This window comes from Notamacropus eugenii, chromosome 3 (assembly GCF_028372415.1).
Source record: "Notamacropus eugenii isolate mMacEug1 chromosome 3, mMacEug1.pri_v2, whole genome shotgun sequence".
Classification (NCBI taxonomy): domain Eukaryota; kingdom Metazoa; phylum Chordata; class Mammalia; order Diprotodontia; family Macropodidae; genus Notamacropus; species Notamacropus eugenii.
Genome location: NC_092874.1, coordinates 127,215,037 through 127,236,575, shown reverse-complemented (window position 1 = coordinate 127,236,575; position 21,539 = coordinate 127,215,037).

Below are 21,539 nucleotides of genomic sequence, written 5' to 3'. Positions count from 1 at the left end.
ATGAAGTGATTTGCCCAAAGTCACATAGATAGGAAGTTTCTGAGGCTGGATTTGCACTCAGGTCTCCTGACTCCAAGCTCTAGCCACTATGTCACCTACCTGCCCCAAAGAAGAGTTTAGATTTGTTCAATTAGGCTCTTGACTTACCTTACATCAACACCATCCATGGGGTGGGAGTGGTGAACCTCTACCCAATTTCTTTCATTGCTGCATTTCAGGGGACTTCAGGACACATGTGTGCATTAATGGTACATATTTATATATAATTTAGCATCAATAGTTAATATTTATATATTTGATTTGTTATATACAACATATGTTTTAGTGTAAAATCATATGACTATATGATTGCATTATATAATATGCATTTATTATATATTGTGTAACAAAATATAAACTGTGTAATTTATAAAATATATGTAATATATAAATATGTTACAATGTAATCACATACAATAACTATAATCTATGCTATATAACATAATGCTATAATATGGTGTATCTTAATCTAAAATAGTTATATGTAATAGATACTGAATATAATTATTTAATATATAATATTATTGCATATATACAACATAATTATGTTGTATGTTATGTAATATTATTACATTATATAAGGACAATTATAACATACACACACACACATATATATATACATATATATATATATATATATGCCATTAATGTGGGTGAGTGTCTGAAATGCAGCAATGAAAGAAATAGAAGTTTTCCCCTCCTCAGTGGGTCACCTCTATGTACACGTGATGTTCACAGGTAGATACAATTGTTTACTCATAATGTTTAGAAAATTAATAAAATCAAATAAATTAAATAGACACTTGATCATATCTTCTTCCAAGCCATGGTTCAAATCAAGGGAGAAGAGAACATCCAGGAAATTTGCTGAAAGGGTTTTTGGACCCTTGTGAAGAGATGTGGAATGGCATCCTACCCTCTCCTTGTGAATATTATTCCTACCCTTTTCTTTATCTTTCAATTTACCTTGGAGATATTGCAAGTTTGGTTCCTACAAAAATACAAATATCTCAGTTAAACAAGACTCATAATTTTTTGATTTCTCAGTGTATATAAAAACTATGTTTACACTATATGGTAGTATATTAAATATTGTGTATGAAGAACCAAGGTACATACCTTAACTTAAAAATATTTAATTGCTAAAAAAAAAAATGCTAACCATCATCTGAGCTTTCAGTGAGGCATAATCTTTTTGGTGGTGGAGGATCTTGTTTCCATGTTGATGGCTGCTGACTAATGAGGGTGCTGTTTGCTGAAGGTTGAGATGGCTGTGGAAGTTTCTTAAAAGAAGACAACAATGAAGTTTGTGGCATCAATTGACTCTTCCTTTCACAAAAGATTTCTCTATAGTATGTGATACTATTTGGTAGCATTTTGTCCACAGTAGAACTTCTCTCAAAGTTGGAGTGAATGTTCTTGATGCCTGCAAAGTTTATGTAATATTCTTCAATATTGTTGTGTCCCAAGGAGAGGGAAAGAGGGAACAGCTGAGGGGTGGAGCAGTCAGAATACACACAACATTTATCTATTAAGTTCACCATCTTGTAGGGCATGGCTCCTGGTGCCTCAAAACAATTGCAGTAATGACATCAAAGATGGCAAAGATCACAGATCATCAAAACAGATTTAATAATAATGGAAAAGTTTGAAATATTGTGAGAATTGCCAAAACATGACACAGATACATGAAGTGAACACCTGCTGTTGGAAAAATGGTGCTGATAGATGTGCTCAACTTACCTCAAACCTTCAATTTGCAAAAAATAAAATAAAATAAAGCAAAAAACCAAATGCATTATCTGTGAAACTCAGTAGAGCAAAGCACAATAAAATGAGCTATGCCCATACTATCTCTAAAGACAAAAATTCCTTTATGTTTTTTTTGGCAGAGCAGTGAAGTGACATCCCATTTATTAGTAGATGATTGCCATAAGTAGATGTGTCAGGAGGACACATCTGACATTTACCTTCAAGGAAGGTGCCTGTAAATGACATAGACTCTCCCTACCTGGCCAGAAATGGGAAATATGAACATTGTTATTTAGGTTCAGTTAACAAGTATCCATGAGGATGGAAGGAAAGTAATCCCCTAGTCACCTGTAGATATTCTTTGGTGTATCTGGGGGTGGGGAGATGGGAAAACTTGGTGAAACTTTGAGCTTAAAAAACTGAAAATTCTGAACCCCAGAGGGTAAAAGAATTGTATAACTTCCATCTCAGGTCCCAGTCTACTTTTCCCCCCTTATATGCCCCTTAAGGGATCTAGACACTGGAGGTAACCAGAATCCACTGGAGCAGAGAAAGATTTTTGAGCAAAGGCCAGCAACAAAAGATAGAAATTTAGTGAGACAAGAGTCACAGAGAGCAATAGTCAAGACAAAGCCATGATCATTTCCTGCTTTGACGTTCCATCTAGGGTGATACTTGGAGTCAGGAGGATCTTATAATTCTCTGGGGCTGGGGAGAGATTGGGTATGCATACTAAGAGGGAAAAGAATTCTCTTGACTCATTGTTTTTGGTGTCCTTTTTGTGTACTTTCATATATAAATAAATGTGTTCTAACTTTCTTGCCTTGTGAGTCCAAGTGCTCATAAAGAGAGTAGATGCTACCCCTGGGAATGTAAAATATCTAAGTTTTCATGTTGTACCTGAGTGGGGGAAATAAAGTGTGACTGAGCCCTTTATGTCAGCAGGTTGCCTCTGATAACAGTTACACAAAGGTTATACATGTTTTTATATTTCTACAGAAATCCATCATAGGGTCTTTGCACATAGTTTAATTTGCTGAAAGACATCTCAAGAAATTGTCTGTTTTACATGTGAAACTATTACCTGGACCTCACTTCCTAAAAGGCTTGCAGGATCTCAAAAATCTTTCTACAGATTTGCAAAGAAACAACACACACAAAGTGATCTGGATTGCTGTTCATTGAAGACTATAAATGTGGCAGAATATAATTAAAATGTCATATTGTTGCAAATACTCTTGCATTTGATTTCTTTTTTTTAACTTTTTCAGGAAAATTATTGTAAAAGCTGCAGTAAAAATAAACAAAACCATAGATAAGCTTCAGATGAAATGATTCACAGTATTGATGCTTGTTCACTACCTCGCTCTCAAAACAGCAACAACCCCAGTTCTAGAGAGCCAGTCTTTTACTGTTTTCTGGACAGTTCCTTCATCGCTTTGCACTCATTTGTTTGGTGTGGATATAAAACTTCAAGTCTTTTGCATTGTGCTAAATTGATACTATGTTCTCAGTGCTTCAAAAGTCACCATATTGACTTTTAATGAATTGGGGCATTAATCTTTATTTTTCTGAAAATGAGAAATATTTTTTAATGAAGGAATGCTACAGAATAAGAGTCTTACTAATATCTTAGAAAAGCCAATATAGATACTGAAAATTCCATACCTTGGAGGGAATATAAAGGACTTATAATTGATTGGAAGAATTGAATTCCTCAATAAGATAGAAACTAGGACTACAAAATCATATATCGAAGCCTGTCCTCACTCTGGGTCGGAAACTGTCATTAAGTAAGAAATTGTCATAGGCTAGAATCTTGAGTGAAAATAGTGACTCACCAGGAATTTGAAAATGTTGGTAAGAATTTTATAAACATGCCCCCGACTTTAACTTCAGAAATGCAACTAAAAGGACTCTGGGTTATTATCTTTCCCCAAATTATAACAATTATGGTTATAAACTAAACCCCTAGAGGTATACAAGTAAATGCCCAAATATTGAAATCTCTCAAAATAACAAACTCTTGTGGCTATGGGGAAAATGTACTGCACTTTGTCCTTCCATATATTTAGATGAAATATTGAAGTCAAGTTTAAATGCCCTGAACATTGTCTGCAATCAAGTCAGAGAAGCAGAGAATTCCCAGCATGACAAATCATGACTTTAGCTTGTTTTTTTCCCCCGCACTGGACTATCTTACAAAGACTTGACCAAGGTAAGGCCTACACACAAAGCTGAGATATTTTCATTCCTATATGAAGACTAGTAATCTAGTAGGTTAAAAGAGATTTCTGGAACATTTCTTCCCACTTTATCAATTCAGCAAAGTTATTAAGCTTCTGTTGTGTGCAAGGCTCTATTTACTATATTTGATAGCTAATATTTATAAAGCACTTTAAAGTTTGAAGAATATTTTGTATATATCATTTTGGTTGATCCTCTCAACAACCCTATAGGATAAATAACATTATTATTCTCATGTTACTGGTGAAGAAACTGAGGTTGAGAGACTTATCCAACAGCACACAGCAATAACTGTTAGAGGCAGGATTTTAAACTCCTTTTCCTGATATCTATACCCAGCATACTATCTACTATACTGTCAAAGAGGGTAAAAAGATGAAAATGTAGTCTCTGTCCTTAAAAAGGGGAAGAGGCCAGTAACATAACTATAATATGAATTAGAATATGACAGTGCTTAAGGGAGATATAAAAAAATGTGCTATGAAAGAACTGAGGGATAGCTGAAGGGAAGGATGAGATTGGGAAAGAAAATTAGGAGAAAGTCAATAGACAAATAGTCAAAGGATATGAAGAGGCAGTTGTCGGATGAAAAAATTAAAGCCGTCTATAGTCATATGAAAAAAATGCTCCAAATCACTGTTGATTAGAGAAATGGAAATCAAAATAACTTTGAGGTACCACATCAAACCTATCAGATGGACCAACATAACAAAACACAAAAATGATAACTGTTGGAGAGGATGTGAGAAAATTGGAATACTAATGCATTGTGGGTGGAGTTGCGAATTGATCTATCCATTCTGGAGAGCAATTTGGAACTATGCCCAAAGGGCTATAATACTGCATACCCTTTGATACAGCAATACTACTATTAGGTCTGTATCCCAAGGAGATCATAAAAAATGGAAAAAGGTCCACATTTACAAAAATATTTATAGCAGTTCTTTTTGTGGTGGCCAAGAATTGGAAATTGAGAGGATGCCCATTAATTGGAGAATGGCTGAACAAGTTGTGGCACATGAATGTAATGAGATGCTATTGTGCTTTAAGAAATGATGAGCAAGTGGATTTCAGAAAAACCTGGAAAGATTTACATGAACTGATGCTGAGTGAAGTGAACAGAACCAGGAGAACATTGTACACGGTAACTGCAACATTGTGCAATGACTAACTTTGACAGACTTGCCTCTTCTCAGCAATATTGTGATCTAAGATAGTTCTAAAAGACTCATGATGGAAAATGCTATCCACAATCAAAAAAAGAACTATGGAGCCTGAATGTAGATCTAAGCATACTACTTGCTTTTTTTTCTTCTTGTGGTTTTTTATCTTTTGTTCTGATTCTTCTTTCATAACTGGCTAATGTGGAAATATGTTTAATATGATTATGCATGTAGAGCCTATATCAGATTGCATGCCACCTTTAGGAGGGAGAAAATTTAGAACCCAAAACCTTATAAAAATGAGTTTGAAATGAAGTGAATTAATTAAAAATTAATTAATTTTAAAAAATTAGGGGAAACTTCACAAAGAAGGTAGTGGCTGATATGAAGGTTGAAGGATGGCCAGGGTTATATTACTGGTGCAGAGGACATCATAAGCAAAGGTAAACAGGAAGGCAAATGTGAGCTAAGACAACAATGAGTAGTCTATTTTCTTTACATCATAGAATGCATGAAAGGAAGTAGAACAAACTGAAAAGGAAATTTGGGACCAGATTATGGAAAGTCTTGAATGAGCCAATCTCGGATTCAACCCCTTCTCTTCACTGAGAGCAGTTCTCCCAAGCTAGGGCTCCATCACTTGACCTGGACTTTTACTGTAACTTCCTTATTGGTATCTCTTCTTCCATCCAGTCTCCCTCAGCATGGTAGAGAGATGAATTTAGGGCCAGAGAACCTGATTTTGAATTCTTCTGATGATTTCACAGATGATCTGTGTGACCTTAGGCAAATCATGTTACCTCTTTAGGCCTCACTTTCCTTCTCTGTGAAATTAAGAGCTTGGACTAGAGGATGCTGAGGGTCCCATTCCAGCTTGGAATCTACAATAATAATTATTATAATGGCTAGCATTTATAAAGTACCTATTATATGCTAGGCACTACACTAAATACATCATAAATATTATCTCATGTAATCCTCTTGGCCACCCTGGGAGGTGGGTGCTGTCATTCCCACTTTTGAGGCAAACAAGTTAAGTGACTTGCCCCCTTGATTATTTAAGGCCTGATTTGAACTCAGGTCTCTCTTATAAGTCCAAAAAGACACTTATGAGGTGAAATCTTTTAGATGTAAAATGCAGATTTTGCAGATTCAGAATAAAAACACGAAAACAGCAGAATATGACATTCTTGATGCTTTCCCCTTTAGACCTATAAAAATGTAAAGTTGTGACATATATGATAGCAGTTGCGTTCAGAGCAATCTGTTTCCTGTTTTTTAAATATGTGAAACATGTTTGCTTAATTCTTTCTCTTGGTTTTCTCATTTTTGTTTTGACAGTATGAAATAACACTGGAAAACTGAGCTAGGCTGTGGAGTCAGGCCATAAATGCTATGCTAGGCATTTTGTTTTATCCTAAGAGCAATAGGAATTATGGAAGTTTTTTTTTTTTTTTTGGTGGGAACTACAGGAGGGTGTGTGTGATATACAACAATTCTTTTGGAATGTAAGTTGGGCAGCTATGTAGAAATTATATTCTAGAGGAGAGAGACTGAAATCAGACTGAGCAATTTTGGGGACCAATTTACTCATTCCCATTGCACAGTTAATGTGGCTGGAAGTGATCTAGTAAGAGAATGCAAAGAAAGGAGGGATTTGGACTGAGGCTTGGATAGGTGACACCCACTTGGTGGATGGGAATGAGAAAGAGTAGTCTGAAAGGTAGGAGGAAAAGCAAGATAAAATAACATCACAAAAGTCAAGGTGGAAGAGAATGGTCAGGAGGAGAAATTAATTATTTCTGATCTTCCTATGACATGATTTTGAATCTCTTCGCCCTCCTCATTACCTTTCTCTGGACAAGCTCCAGTTTATTAAGGTATTTCTTTAAATGTGGCATCCATAATTGAACACTGTGTTCCAAATGAGTTCTGGCCCATACAGAGGGACTCTATTACCCTTTACTGGTGTAAAGATGAGTCAGTCATTAAGGAATAAGGGACACAAGACTACTGGTCTCTAGCAGCTAAGTGAGACACCCATAGAGTAGTTCCCAAAGAGGAGGAAACTGAAGCCTGAGGAAGTTTCTGGTCCTGTAAAGGGTCATGGTATGATTTCATAGGCTTGGAAAAGTAAGATATCATCTAATAAGTTAGGTCAGAGGAATAAAGAAGAGTAGCAACTCCCCGATGAGGGACCCTGAAGCAGCTGTTTGTCAAACCTGGTTCTGGTACTGGGGGCTGCTGTCTCCCCCAGCCTTGATGAAGAAAATCCAAGATTTCTCAGGCCTGATAATTACTAACCATTTTGGGTAATTCACATTGCACAGCTGATATTTCTGGAAGCAATCTAGAAAATAACACTACAGATTCTAATGTCTTGGGCAAAAAAGTAAAGACTTTTGACAATTACTGTTGCGAATGGGTGGCAAATGCTTCATAAGAGAAAGGAACATATCTTTTTTGTTAACAGAGATACAGCTGCAACCATCCCCATAACAACCAGTATGGCTTTTCATGAGTATAACAGTTACAAATCCAGAAGCTAACCTTTCAAAGCAACTTCAGCATTCTCTCAGGATCCCTTACAACATCTAGTTGTATGATTTGGTCTGCTATTATTTCAATTTCCTGATTCAGATATGGGAATGCTTTCTCCCTGTAGGCTTCTTCCTTGATAACTAATTCATTATTACATCTCATAGTGGTTGCCCAGATCATAAAATATCATTTCCAAATTAGCTTAAATGGACCTTTATTTTTCCCACAGGACAGCTGCTGGACTGTGCAAATCTTCGTCAAAGAACAACTTGGCCTTTTTGTTGTAAATGTCCTGTTAGCTGCCCAGCATCGCACTAAAATTCTGTGTAACTATAAAGTCTGATGTGTTCAGAGAGTACATCAACTCTTCTTGTACTTCCATATATCTGTGTTTAACATCAGGAGTCTGATGTCAAAGAATGGTCTCAAAATTTTATGATTTCTCAAAAAGAGACATTGAAAGCAAGAAAAGACTGGAACAATGTATTGATATGTCACTGTTACTATGACGGGGGAGGAGAATCCTGTGAGATTTCTTAGTAAGGCCATGAGAGAAAAGGCATGAGAGAAAAGCAAAATCCTAACTACCTACTTAAATCTGCCTTTTACTCTTATTTTCTGAGTTTATCTCTACCTAGATGGAATCATTTCCTTTTCACACTCTTGAAATGGAATAATGAAGAGAAACAGGAAATTTTACCTTTTCCTCCAACCTTTTTGGTTTTAAACTAAGGAATATAAATTGTGAGAGGTTTTTTATTAAAAGTCTTTTCATTGACATCTTTTATTTTTGTCCCACTTTCATTTCTAAAGATATCCCTTGAAAACCATGCCTTCCAACAAAGCAGAAAAAAGAAAAAACTAAGGAGGAGCACACCATTTGGAGGAATAGAAGCATCACTAATGTGAGAAGATCACTGGGGATCAGGGGGGATAAGTCCAGAGAGTCAGGAGCTGGCATAAGTTAGAGGATACATTTCTATCCATTTATTTTATTTCATAAATTTTATAAATTTTTGTACTAATACATATATTTTCCCATCTTAGAAAGTAAGTTCCCTGAGGTCAGGGACTATCTTAATTTTGTATTTTTATCCCTACTCCTAGCACAATGCCTGGCATAGAGAGGTGCTTAAATGCTTGGTAATTGCTGCTAGATTGACCTCAAAGTGCAGAATTAAGAATAATGGAGAGAAATTCTAGACAGGGTTTTTAGTTCAATATAAGGGAAAAAAAACCTTCCTGACAAAGCTGAGAGTGCATGCAGCAGGCTGCCTCCAAAGTCAGTAGGTTTGATCTCAAAGATCTTTAAGGAGAGTCAGAAATGGTGCAGAGAGGACTCCTGGTTGGATTCCACGGCCCCTGAGGAACCCTCCCAACTCTGAGATTCTGTAACCACGTTTGAGAAGCTCAACTCCAGTGTCCTTTCTGGAATATGTGTGTGTGTGTGTGTGTGTGTGTGTGTGTGTGTGTGTGTGTGTGTGTGTGTGTGTGTGTGTGTATAAAAGGACCTCTATACACTGGCCTGTGCTGAGAAATGGTGAGGAATTGGTTCTCTGAGGGGAAAAATGTACCTGTGATACACCTTTAAGTTTAATCTGTATTACTAACATTTTTCCATCACTTTCTCAAGTTCAGACAATCAATAACACAATAAGCCAATCCTTGATTTGTAGTTTGCTAATTTCCGAGGTGAAACTTTCACAATCAGAACTTGCTCCAATTGACTTCAACACATACTAAATGTGTATACATACATACATGCATGTATATATTTATTTACATTGCATGTGTAATACACCTATATATGTAGGTATGTATATGTGTTTGTATGTTTATATTCCTATATGTATAAGAAGCTACGTGGTGCAGTGGATAGAACACTGGGTCTGGAAACAAGAAGCTCTGAATTCTAATGTGGCCTCAGACACTAACTAGCTGTGTGACCCTGGGCAGGTCATTTAATCTTGTTTGCCTCAGATTTCCTCATCTGTAAAATGAGCTGGAGATGGAAAAGGCAAACCACTCCAGTATCTTTGACAAGAAACTCCAAATAAGGTCATGAAGAGTTGGACATGACTGAAACGACTGAACAACAATGTATATAGGCACATTCATACATATATGTATATGCATGATGAACATATATGTAGGAGTATATATCTATGTGTATATGCAAAATGCAATACGTACATATTGATTGTTCTTTCTTTAGGAAGAGGATCAGTGGCATCAGGAGGTGGTGTTTTGACTTGTGAGTGAATTGGATTTAAGTAAGGCAAAGTTGCACAAAAACATCAGCCTCTCTCCCTGTTTTCCAGAGTCATCAAAGTCCAGTGACAAGACAAAAGTTGGGGTGACTGGTGATGGTCCAGGATGCAGTGGATGACCTTGGTGTCTTCGATGTCCCATGAAGCTCTAAGTGCTCTACAATGCCTGCTTCAGCTGCCTTGTTGACCACTGGAATAAATTGTTCTCATCCACCCCTTCTGCTGGGGTAAGTCTTCACGTGCTTGGGGTAGACACTCCCCCAACTCACCGATGGGTTTGAGGCTTATTGGTTACTTGGTTTAACTCATCTGCCCAGATATTTTACTGGATGTGGCCACTAAGCATACTATAGCTTCCTGAAGCCACAGGTGAGAATCAAGTGTCAGGTGGACACCAAAAGTAGATGAGCAGCTCTGAAAAGTGAAGTGCTAGTCTCCTTTGAAGACCTCATACACCACAACACATACATATACATATATACATACATACATACATACACACACACACACACACACTGATGTATAAAACTAGACATGGGATTTTATCAGTGTGTAGGGAGTAGTAGCATGGATGTCAACAGCTAAGGTGGGGCAGGATGGGGAAGGGGAGGCTGAAAACTGTTTAGCTAAGTTCAAATCCATTTTCTTCTTTTTCTTATATCATTAGGACCCTATCAAGGTGATGATAAAGTTGTTGTAATAAAGCTCTTCTTCCAAGAACTCAAAGTAATCTAACATAACCTCTTTTAACAAGCAATGCTAAATATAGGAAAACATTTTGTGAAGTACAGTTCGTGGCTATCTTCACCAGGAGATTTGAGGGAAGTAGAGGAAGAAATGACAAAGACTATAAAATGATGTATTTAAAGCTGGAAAGGACCTTAGAAGACATCTAGACCAAGCCCCTCATGGTCCAACTCCCTCATTTTACAGATGAGCAAACAAGCCTAGAAAGATGGTGTGTGGCCTTGGCAAAGGAAGGGATGAGTAGTGAAAAGGCATACTCAGGGAAATAGCAGGGCTCCTTTTCTCCAGAAGGAAAAATGTTTTCTCTATCTCTCATCCCCTTTATGTGAAGTGGACTGCCATGCTCTGTGGAAGGGGAAGGGATGGAAAATTCATGACATAGTGGTAAGGGCTGGCCTTGACTCAAGCCAGGCCATTGGTATTTTAGGTCCACTATGGAAATAAAATGGGGCACTCATAGACAAGATTATCTAACAGTTAACAAAAGAAAGTTTACTTAGCTCTAGCAGGATAAGGATACTCAACAAAGATATGCAAGAAAGCTGTGTTGATTCAGCTGAGGCCACCTTCCTGCTCTCAATTATACTGCTCTTTGGCAGTTAAAAGCCTAAAACGGAGAGTTTCTCTGACTCTGGTACTTAGGAGCAATATTAACAATCTGAATAAGTCCCTTGAGGCAATTAGGTCTCCAGAGAGTTTCAATAGGTCTTAAGGAGAAGAATTAGTCTAACCCAAGAGTGGGGAGCCTTTGGCCTGAAGACCACATGTGGCCCTCTAGGTCCTCAAGGACAGCCCTTTGACTGAATCCAAGGGCTGTTTTTGAGGACCTAGAGGCTCTTGCAGGTTCCTCCCCTCCCCCCCGGTCTAACCTGCATGGAGGGGAAAGCTAGCCTTATCTACACAGCAGAGATTTAGGAAATATTGTTCCATCCACACATGGAAAAGTTCCCTAATGCCATAGACATGAAAGACTGACCACAACTAACATATCAGGTCTGATGGTTTCCAGCTATCTCTGTGATGATGAAAGAATGAAATATTATCAGCATTTTTTCTGATGAAGAAAAGAGAGTAAATAATTTACCCAAGAATAATTCAACAGTCTGTGAAAGAGCTAAAAAAAAGACTTTACAGCCCCTTGATTCGCAATTTACTGTTCTATTCACTAATTAAACTATACAGTATCCATAGTAACTGGGGGGAAATGGAGAAGGCTGCGAGGTAAGAAAGAAGAGACATATCCAGAAGCCCAAGGGTCACACAACTAGTATGTGTTTGAGGCTAGATTTGAACATTAGATTCCCAGACTCCAAGTCCAGTGCTATACCCACACTCAGGATATTCTCTCACTTACTTCTACTTGGAATCTCCTGCTCCCTTCAAAGCTCAACATGCATGGTACCAGATCTTCTGGATTTCCTCAGTTGGTGGCCTCCACTCCTGTGTATTTATTTCATTGATGTCCAGTATATACTTATCTGTGAATATGTTGTTTGCTCTTTCCTGACCTTGAATCATCCAGGCCTCTAGTCTTTTAGGTTCAACATTAAAACAAAATGAAACACTTACAGACTTTCTAACAGTTAACAAATAGAAATTCACTTAGCCATGGAAGGATAAAGATTTTCAGGGATATGCAATGAATGTTGATTCAGCTGAGGCACATTCATTCACATTCTCTTAGGGCAGTGACTCTCTTACTTTTGAATGTGTATTCCCAGTACAGTATGTAGCACCTGGATGTCGTAGGTACTTCACAAAGGCTTAAATAGTTTCTGCGGACGTCTCTCTATCTCCCTCTACGTGCAGAATGGGAATTCCCAAGTATGACTAAACCAGATTCAAGGAACTATGTGGGTGAGATTTGTACTTCTAAAGCTATATTTTGTGGGTATCTACTCTTTGTTTACCTTTGTTGTTGTCCTTTACTCTGGAAGAGGATTGATGACATCATGAATTGGATGTGAGTGGGGTAGAAAGTCATCCACACAGTCACCCACCTCGCTCTCTCCTCCAGGGTCATCAGAGTCCAAGGACCAAACAAAGGTCAAGAAGATAGGCAATGGCGGTCAACCAGAGAACGTAAGTGACTCAAAGTTGGGATATTTACTGAAGTGGCACAGTAAGAAAAACAGCAACAAAAGATTTCCCCATAAACCAGGGCTGAACCCTCTCACAAGTAAACCCTGCGTTATAGAAGAGACATGGATATGTGTAGAGGTGAACTTTTTAAACTGTGGATCATGACCCCATATGGGGAGGGAGTGAAAAATTTGGCAGCAATAAAAGGTTTCTGAACCTGTAACAACCAAAAATGAATTAAAAATCAAACCCATGATGATGTCGTGGTGTTTCTGATAGCCTTTGCCCGTGCTGCACCATGGAACTTCACTGCAGCCTTGGTTTTGAATAGAAAGCATGGGCACTTTGCATTGGGCATATCCTCATGCCACATAATGCCAAAAGAACATTGCCTAAGCACAAAAAGGGATCGAGAGTAGAAAAAGTTTAAGAAATTCTGAGTAGAGGACATAAGCAGAGAGGATATGAACAGGAAAAATATTTGTTCAGCATACACATGGGTAGCAGAACACTATAAGGAACATATATGTTCAAAGTACATAAGTAGAGATTTTGGATGCAGCACATGCCGAGTGGAGTAATCTGTACCTCCCATACTAAAAGACTGCACTGCTGCAAGGATGTCTTCACACTGTTCCTGCTGACCTTGCACTTGTCGGATGCTGAAATCCTTGTTTTGCTATTATATGCTGTTTTAATAACATTTTTTTTAAGCAGGCATCTTTTCTGTAAGACTAGTAGAAGTCTCCCCTCTCTTTCTCCCTTAGGATCCTGTCTCTTTAACTTGTCATCTTCCAGGCAAGAGATTTTCATTTCTAGGTATTAAGCTCTTCTGTCTTTGAGCACTACTTCCCTAGGCTTAGACTTTCCTTTAAGGTTTTTTTTTTTTTAATTCTGAACTTAATAAACTGAAATAAAATTAGCATTTCATTTAAAAGGCAGAACAGAAAAAGAGTACATGAAACTGTGAATGTCTATTATGTACAGTTTGCTTTTCCTTTTAAGTGTATAATAAATTCAGTGTGTAATCTTCAAAGCTGTCCTTGTCTGTGTTTCTTTCTGGTCTTCCATCTGTTCTGTGAATTTGCTAAAAAAAAAAAAAAAAGCTTCAGTGACCCTCTTTTCTTTTTTGCCAACTGTATTGATAGCCTTACTCTCCTTTGTAGCAAACATGTACAGTCATGCAAAAAAATAATCCCATATTGACTGTGTCCAAAAATGTATGCCTCATTTTCTACCTTGAGTCTATTACCTCCCTGTGAGCAGGTGGATAACGTTTCTTCAATGATCCTCCGTAATTATGGGTGGTTATTGCATTAGTAAAAGTTCTTAAATCTTTCAAAGTTGTTTTTCTCTAAAATGTTGTATAAATTGTTCTATTAATTCTTCTCACTTCACTCTGTATCGATTCATACAGGTCTTACTATGTTTCTCTTAAACCATCCCAGTCATCATGATACAATAATATTCCTTTATGTTCATACACCATAATTTGCTCAGCCATTCCCTAATTGATGGGTACCCGTAGTTTCTAGTTCTTTGATATAGCAACTAGAACAAAAAAAATTGCTCTAAATATTTTTGTACCTATGATCTTCTCTTCTTTTCTTTGATCTTTTTAGTGCATAGACCTTTGGTAGCCTTTCCTTTCAACTTTGGTCAGAGATCACACCCTAGCTTATGTGACTCCAATTTGCAATGTTGCGGGCTGGGCTATAAACCAGGTAAAGGTTATTTGTCTGATAATTACCAAATCTTTCAAGGATCAAGTCTCTTTATTTTGCTCTTTGACACTGCATGAATTGGCATTGAAAAGATGTGTTGGGATTGGAAGCTCAATTCCGTGTGGACAGTCTCGGGCGGGTAAAGGTGGGAGCTTCTAAATCTTAGAGCTCTCACAAGACCCCCCCAGGAAACGGCTGGGAATCGAGGTGAACCGAGCTATCTCAAGTAATTCTGCCTCTTCCCGTGAGAAACGTGATGGGAGAGAGATCTCCCCGCCCTCGAGATTGTCCCGGATCTGGGCACACTATTGTTATCTAACAGCACGGTATTCAGATGCAAACTATGTGGCTGAAGGTTAAGTAGGATTGAGGAAGCCTGAAAGCTCTCTTAGCACGTGAGGAGCCAAGAGGACAGTAGGCTCCGCTTCTCTTCTTTCCTCTCTCCCCTCCCCCTCTCTCCCCGCTTGTACTTCTACTTCCAATCCCTTAAGATCTTAGCCTCCTTAGGAGATCCCCCCCCTCTTCCTCCTAAGGAAGAATTCCCTGCACTTGTAACTGAAACCCTGAAATAAAGCTCAACCCTTGTTCGACTCTGGAACGTCCTTTCTCTCATATGAGCATCCGGTTTTGGCCAACCGAAGACCTCAGAGGTGAGGTAAGAAGACTCGGGTAGCCCACACAGGCCTCTAGGCCTGGCAAAGATGAAAAGCCAATTTATGCCCAAGGGGCAAAGTCATTTTTTTTGAGTGAATTTTTAGCTGAATACTTAGCCTTTTTATTTGCAAAAGCAGCTACTCGTGGTCTGAAAGGCCTTTTTGCCCCAATTTACCCTATTTTCAGAAGATGAGACCATTTAAAGAATAAAAGAGGTGAACTCTTACACCTTCAGGAGAAAAAAATACTACAATATGGTTAAAAACAAAGTTTATATAAATTAAATATATAATAGCAAGCATTTATAGTGCACCTACTATGTACAATGAACTGTGCTAAACGCTTTACAATCATTATCTCATTTGATCCTCATTTGAGGTAGATGCTGTTATTATCCCCATTTAATAGTTGAAGAAATTGAGGCAGATAGAAGTGACTTGACCAAGGTCACACAGGCTAATACATGTCTGAGGCTGGCTTTGAAATGAGCTTTTCTTAACTCCAGACTGAGAGCACTGTCCATTGTGCCACCTAAATGGCACAATGAAATATTAAGTAATTTCAGCAGAGACCAACAGCTGAGAGAAGCAGAAAAGATCTACCATAGGAGATGACATGTGAACTGAGCTATTAAAGAGTTATAGGGATTCTGAAAGTCAGAGGTGATAAAGGAGTCTATTCCAAGTCTGTGCAAAGTCAGGGAGATGGGGGATGAAAATATGTGGCCAAGAAGGTGACTGAAGCAGGTTCTATGAAGTGCCTAGAGTTTTGTCAGATAGTGAAGATGCCAAGGTCATTCACTGAATTCCAGGCTACCACCAGGCAGCCTGACTTTTGTTCTGCCACTGGACTTTGATGATTGGAGGATGGAGTAGGGCTGATGACTTTTCACAACTCTGACTCACTTAAATCCAGCTCACGAGCAAGTCAAGACATTACCCCATAATGTCATTGGTCCTCTTCAAAAATGAAGGATGAACATCCATAAGAAATGACAAGAAAGCCATTTTGCCTGGAACTTAAAGTATGTGTAATAAACCTGAAAGGTGGACTGGAACCAGCTAGTACATGTAAGAGGTAGGACTTCAATCCAGGTCTTCTGACTCTAAAGCTAGTCCTCTACCCTGTAGATAATACTGACTGTCCATTATTAATAACATCATCATCTTCATGGACAGCTGGGTGATAAAGTGCCAAGGCTAAAGTCAGGAAGACTCATCTTACTGGGTTCAAATCCGGTCTTATACTCACACAATAGAGTAAGTCACTTAACCCTGTTTGCCTCAGTTTCTCAATCTACAAAATGAGCCCGAGGGGGAAATGGCAAACCACTCCAGTATCTTTATGAAGTGAATCTCAAATTGGGTCACAAAGAGTCGAATACAACTGAATAGTAATAACCTCTTCATCACCAATTGTCAGAGGATCAGGAATATGAAGTAAAAGTTACAAATTAATGGGTGAGTGGCTGAGGTGGAGTAAAGGAGATGTAGAGACAGAGGCCATGGCGCTAGATGATGGCACATCTGTCGTCCTTACTAAAGGAGGATCAGTGTCATCAATTTCATATATAACATTACCAATGTACTTGTTATAATGTATTTTTCCAACAACCAATTCAAAGTTCCTTCTGCCAACTTTGGAAGCCTCGGAATCATCTGTGTAATGCTATACATTTCTCTGTTGCCTTAGTTGGTTCTATTTTTTCACCTAAGGCTTTAATCAAAGTAAGCTTTTCTTTTCTTCCACTTAGAGGCAGGGAATTAAAGTGGATATTTTCAGAAGGCAATGGTCACTTACAGCAACGCTGTCTTAGGAGAGATTGGCTTCAGTTAAATAGAGATTGAATGTGAGCCTCCAGTTTTACTTAGAACACTGAGTCAGCCCTGTAATGACATGTTTTTCTGAATCATTGCTGCGTATCATTACCATTCAACTTTTTCTTTGTACCAGGTATCTGGAAGAGCCAGCATCGAGAGCAAAGGTAAAAGAGAAAATGATAAACTTTTTATTTCATTTGAAAACTTTAAGGATTTAAAAAATTCAGCTCTTGGGAACTGAAAAGAAAATCAATGAAAGTTAATTTCTTTTGCACATTCTTGACCTAAGTAAAGCTCATTTCAATGATAATATTCTATTTTGAAAATGTGCTTTCTTCAATGAGTTTGACGGTATGATTAGTTCCCGAGACTGAAAAATACTTACAGTTATTACTGATATTGATTAACTACGGACTATATTGACTATATTGATTAATGATGAACTATTTCCAAAGATTTGTCATGATATGAAAATGTTTATTTGAATCAATGTTTAAGTGCTGCTTTATTTCTCAATGACTTTATTGGATCTGGTGTTGTTTACTCTATTGCCCTGAGAAATACCTTCTTGTGATGATGTAGGCTTATAATCCTCCAATATTTAATTTGAAAAAATGGAAAACTGAGGTACAGCAGTGCAAACGGAGCATGATTATAATAGTAAGAACACATGCATCAAAGTATCACATTTTTAATTGTCAGCTTCCCTGAAGACTGCAAAATTCTTCATTGTAATTTTATGGAGGCAAATGAAATATTTTCTAGGAGTGGCTGTTATAGCAGTTCTTGGCCTGAGTAAGAATTTCTCATAATCTGTGAAGATTAATGATAGAGTGGAAAAGAACACTGGACTAGGAGTTAGAGAAATAGTGTTTAAATTCTGCATCTCTCATTTATTGCCTGGGTAACCTTGGGCAAAGGCTGGATGGCAGGTTCCTCATCAAGCAAGGGGGCTCAAGTAGGGGAACTGTAAGGTCCATGCCATCAAGAGTTCTGTGATCCCATTAATTGTTTTTTAAGAAAGACTTCCTTTGTTTATAGTGAAAATATTGATATGTTGTAAATGTGTATGGGTGAACTATTATTTGGAACCATTACTGGACTTCTTTATAGAAGTTATTAATATGGAAAGAACATGCATGTATATATACACATATATGTATATACATGTATATCTATGTAGAAACATATACATGCATCCATAAAATTACATTGAAGAATTTTACAAAAGAAAAAAACTGATATTACCAAATAGAAGAAATTACTAGAATTTGTCTAAAAAAAATAATTTTACAGTCATCAGTTTATCTGGGAATAATAATACCTATCATATCTGCTGTGCAGGGTTGTTGAGAAAATCAAAGAAAATAATGAATTTAAAGTACCTGACAAAACTTATAGTACTACATACAGGTCCACTATTATTTTTCCTCACATTATTATAGTACTGGGAAATCTAGAGAGTTATAAACCCATGATAAGTAGGGTTCTTACAATTCATGCTGTGTAACCTCCGCTGGGACTTCATTGCTTTGCAATATGTTTTTTTTTTTTTTAAGTCATCTCTAGAGGCTTCTATATAACAACTATTTGAAACATTTTCTGGTTTCTTTAAGCTTTTTTTGGTTCAGAATTATTTCTCTCTCTCTCCCTTTGTCTCTGTCTCTTTTTCTGCCTCTCTGTTTCTCTCTCACTCTCTCCCCAGTTTCTGTCTCTCTGCCTCTACTTTCTCTGTTTCATTTTCTCACTTTCCAAGAAAGTGTTTAAGTCTTTTCCTGTCTTGTTATCCTTCTCTCCCTTCTAACTGTTGAAGGTGTCCTGCTGTGTTTAAATGGTAATGAGAAGACTGGGAAGAAACTCTTGAATTTTCTTTTAAAAAGGTTCACTAAGCCTTTTATCAAGTCCGAAACACTGCTAACAAATTGTGAAGCCTCTGCATTTTTTTTAAGGTTTCCTGGGCACCAGCAGTAAAAACGCAGAAGCATGATGGGAAGAGTTAGTCTTAGAACATTTAATCTAACAGAATAGAAACACTGGTATGACCATCAAAGAATTTTTCCAATGATTAGGAGGGAAAAAATCCAACTCATTTGGTGTCTGCAATTCAGTAGTCACCATCAAAAATTTGAGCACCTATTGTGAATGAATGAGATAATGTAGACAGCCAGACTAATAATCCTTGTGGCCTCCACCCCCAATAAATGGGTCCCTTCAACTTCTCTACTTCTCTTTCTACAAAATAAAAACCACATATGACAATCTTTCTTTTCCCTTAATAGAACTTTGAAAAAAAAAACCTGAATTGTTACATTTACCCTGCACTTCACTTGCAGCAATCAGTCTAGCCTTGAAGAACAGCTGTGATTCCAGAGGGGCTGGGGCACTGAGCCACTCCCTGTTTTGTACCCAGACTTGTGGTTTAGACTAGTTTCAGTCCTGGAGAGCTTGACCATTAAAGGGAAGGGGTTAACGCTTCCATTTCTCACATTATTCAATTCATTAAAATCTACCCATGGAAGATTTTACTTGTAACTTCGATTATGACTCATATTTAGCATTTCCCTTTCAAAGGAGAGAATAACCAAGTTATTTAACGTATAATATGGATTTGCCAAGGGGAAGGTAATTTTTGTGTTCCCCATCCAAACATAAGAGACTTACAAGTTTGCATTAACAGATAAAATTCTATAACTTTTAAGTACTGCTGCAATTTTTCTGGGAGGCTGACACTTAAAATCCTATCAGAACACAGAGCAATTTGCAATTGTGCTCATTAGGCATTTTACATTTTCACCTTGCTTGGCGCTGTCCAAATAGCTCTCAGTATGTGTCTGGTGGTAAAATAGCCACAAGTGGGCTAATTTTCTCAAAAGTGGTCAACCTGTCTGTTGCAGAAATTTCTCCTGAACCCAGAGAACTCTTGAACCTACAACATCATCTGGTCAAGTCTACCTCAAAAAGCATGTTTGGTCACCTACTCAAGAAAGGCAACTTGATAACACACAAAAGGTCAGCATGGCCTTAGGAGCAAGATCTCCTATGTTTGTTCATGCTCCATGTGGGATCAGCAATGGATTTATAGTGTTAATGAGATTCAAGATCTTCCCTATCCATTAATGGGCCTGTCCATTAAGGGAAGCTTGATTAGGGGAGGTCCACACCTTTTGTTAATTTTCTAATGAGGCACTGGTTCTCTAGGGTTGTGATGCCCTCTGGCTCACAAGTAAGGTTTTACTTTGGGGCTTACTCTTTGGAAGTATTTGTTTGGCCAGAGGAGACTCTGGACAGTTACTAAGGAACTCCCTCCCCCTTTGAAAACCCAAATGCCGATGCTTCTCTTGCTGGTAACTATGTATGTATGATCAGACAGTTATCTGTCTGTTGATCTGTCAGACAGGTGGAAGACCTGTCTGTTGGTTAATCTTTGTTTCTCTCTATTTTCTCTGTAGTTCAGGGTGTTGACTTTTTCCCCTGAACTACGTGAATGATATATGTGCTTGATTAAAGTGATTGTTGATCCCTCAAAAGTTGTCTTTCCTTTAGAAAAACAGATCAAAGAACCTGTGATAGCAGGCCATCCTGCATGTGTCAGGGTGCTTGCTTTTACAGGGATGGAGAGAAAATGCCAAACCAGTCCCCTGTCCAATCCTTAAAAGAAGTCTAGGAAAAAGAAAAAACAACCCAATAACATATTACTTGTCATAACAAAGAGTCACTACCAAGACAAACCAGATGAAAGCTTGATCTTCCTTTAACAGATGCAGCACCCTGTTCCACTTTGAATATATGTGGTATATATTAATGCAATTATTACCTAGATCTTTGTGGTACATACTAGAATTATTGGCCATTACTACATTCATAATGTAAGAAAACTTTATCAGTTTTCCAGTGGAAGTAAACATTTGATATAAAAAAAGGAATTTTTTTTGCGAATTTGATAATTGGATTCATTGGAAGTATATATCTCATTGTAAACTACAGAAACTTTTTGTTTCATTTAAGCTAAGGTATCTTTATCACAGTTATTATCATCTTTAAGGAAGAAATAGACTAATTTTCCAAATAGTCTGAACTGTATAATCCTTGCGTTTTCTAACAAGATTCCTCCTTAGTAAATCATTTAGCGGAATGATATCTCTTAGCAATCAATTAATTAAATCAGGAATCAGCAAGTATTTTTTAAGTGCCTACTATGTTCCAGGCACTGAAGATACAGACGCAAAAAAAAAAAAAAAATTATTACTTTCAAGGCTCTTACAAGTCCTTACTTAAATGATTGAATTAATGACTATCCTTTTCAAAGGAATTATTTAAAAAACTCTTTTTCATGAATCTGTTATTTACATTTTATATGATGTCATCTCAAATTCCCAAGTTTTCCTTAACATGTATATGTAATCCCATTTTGCAGAATGAGTATTGTGTAAATAGATTTAGCAATGTCTCTTTCAGTGGATTCAGCTGGGAGAATTGAGTTACCTGTTTCCTTTACCTATA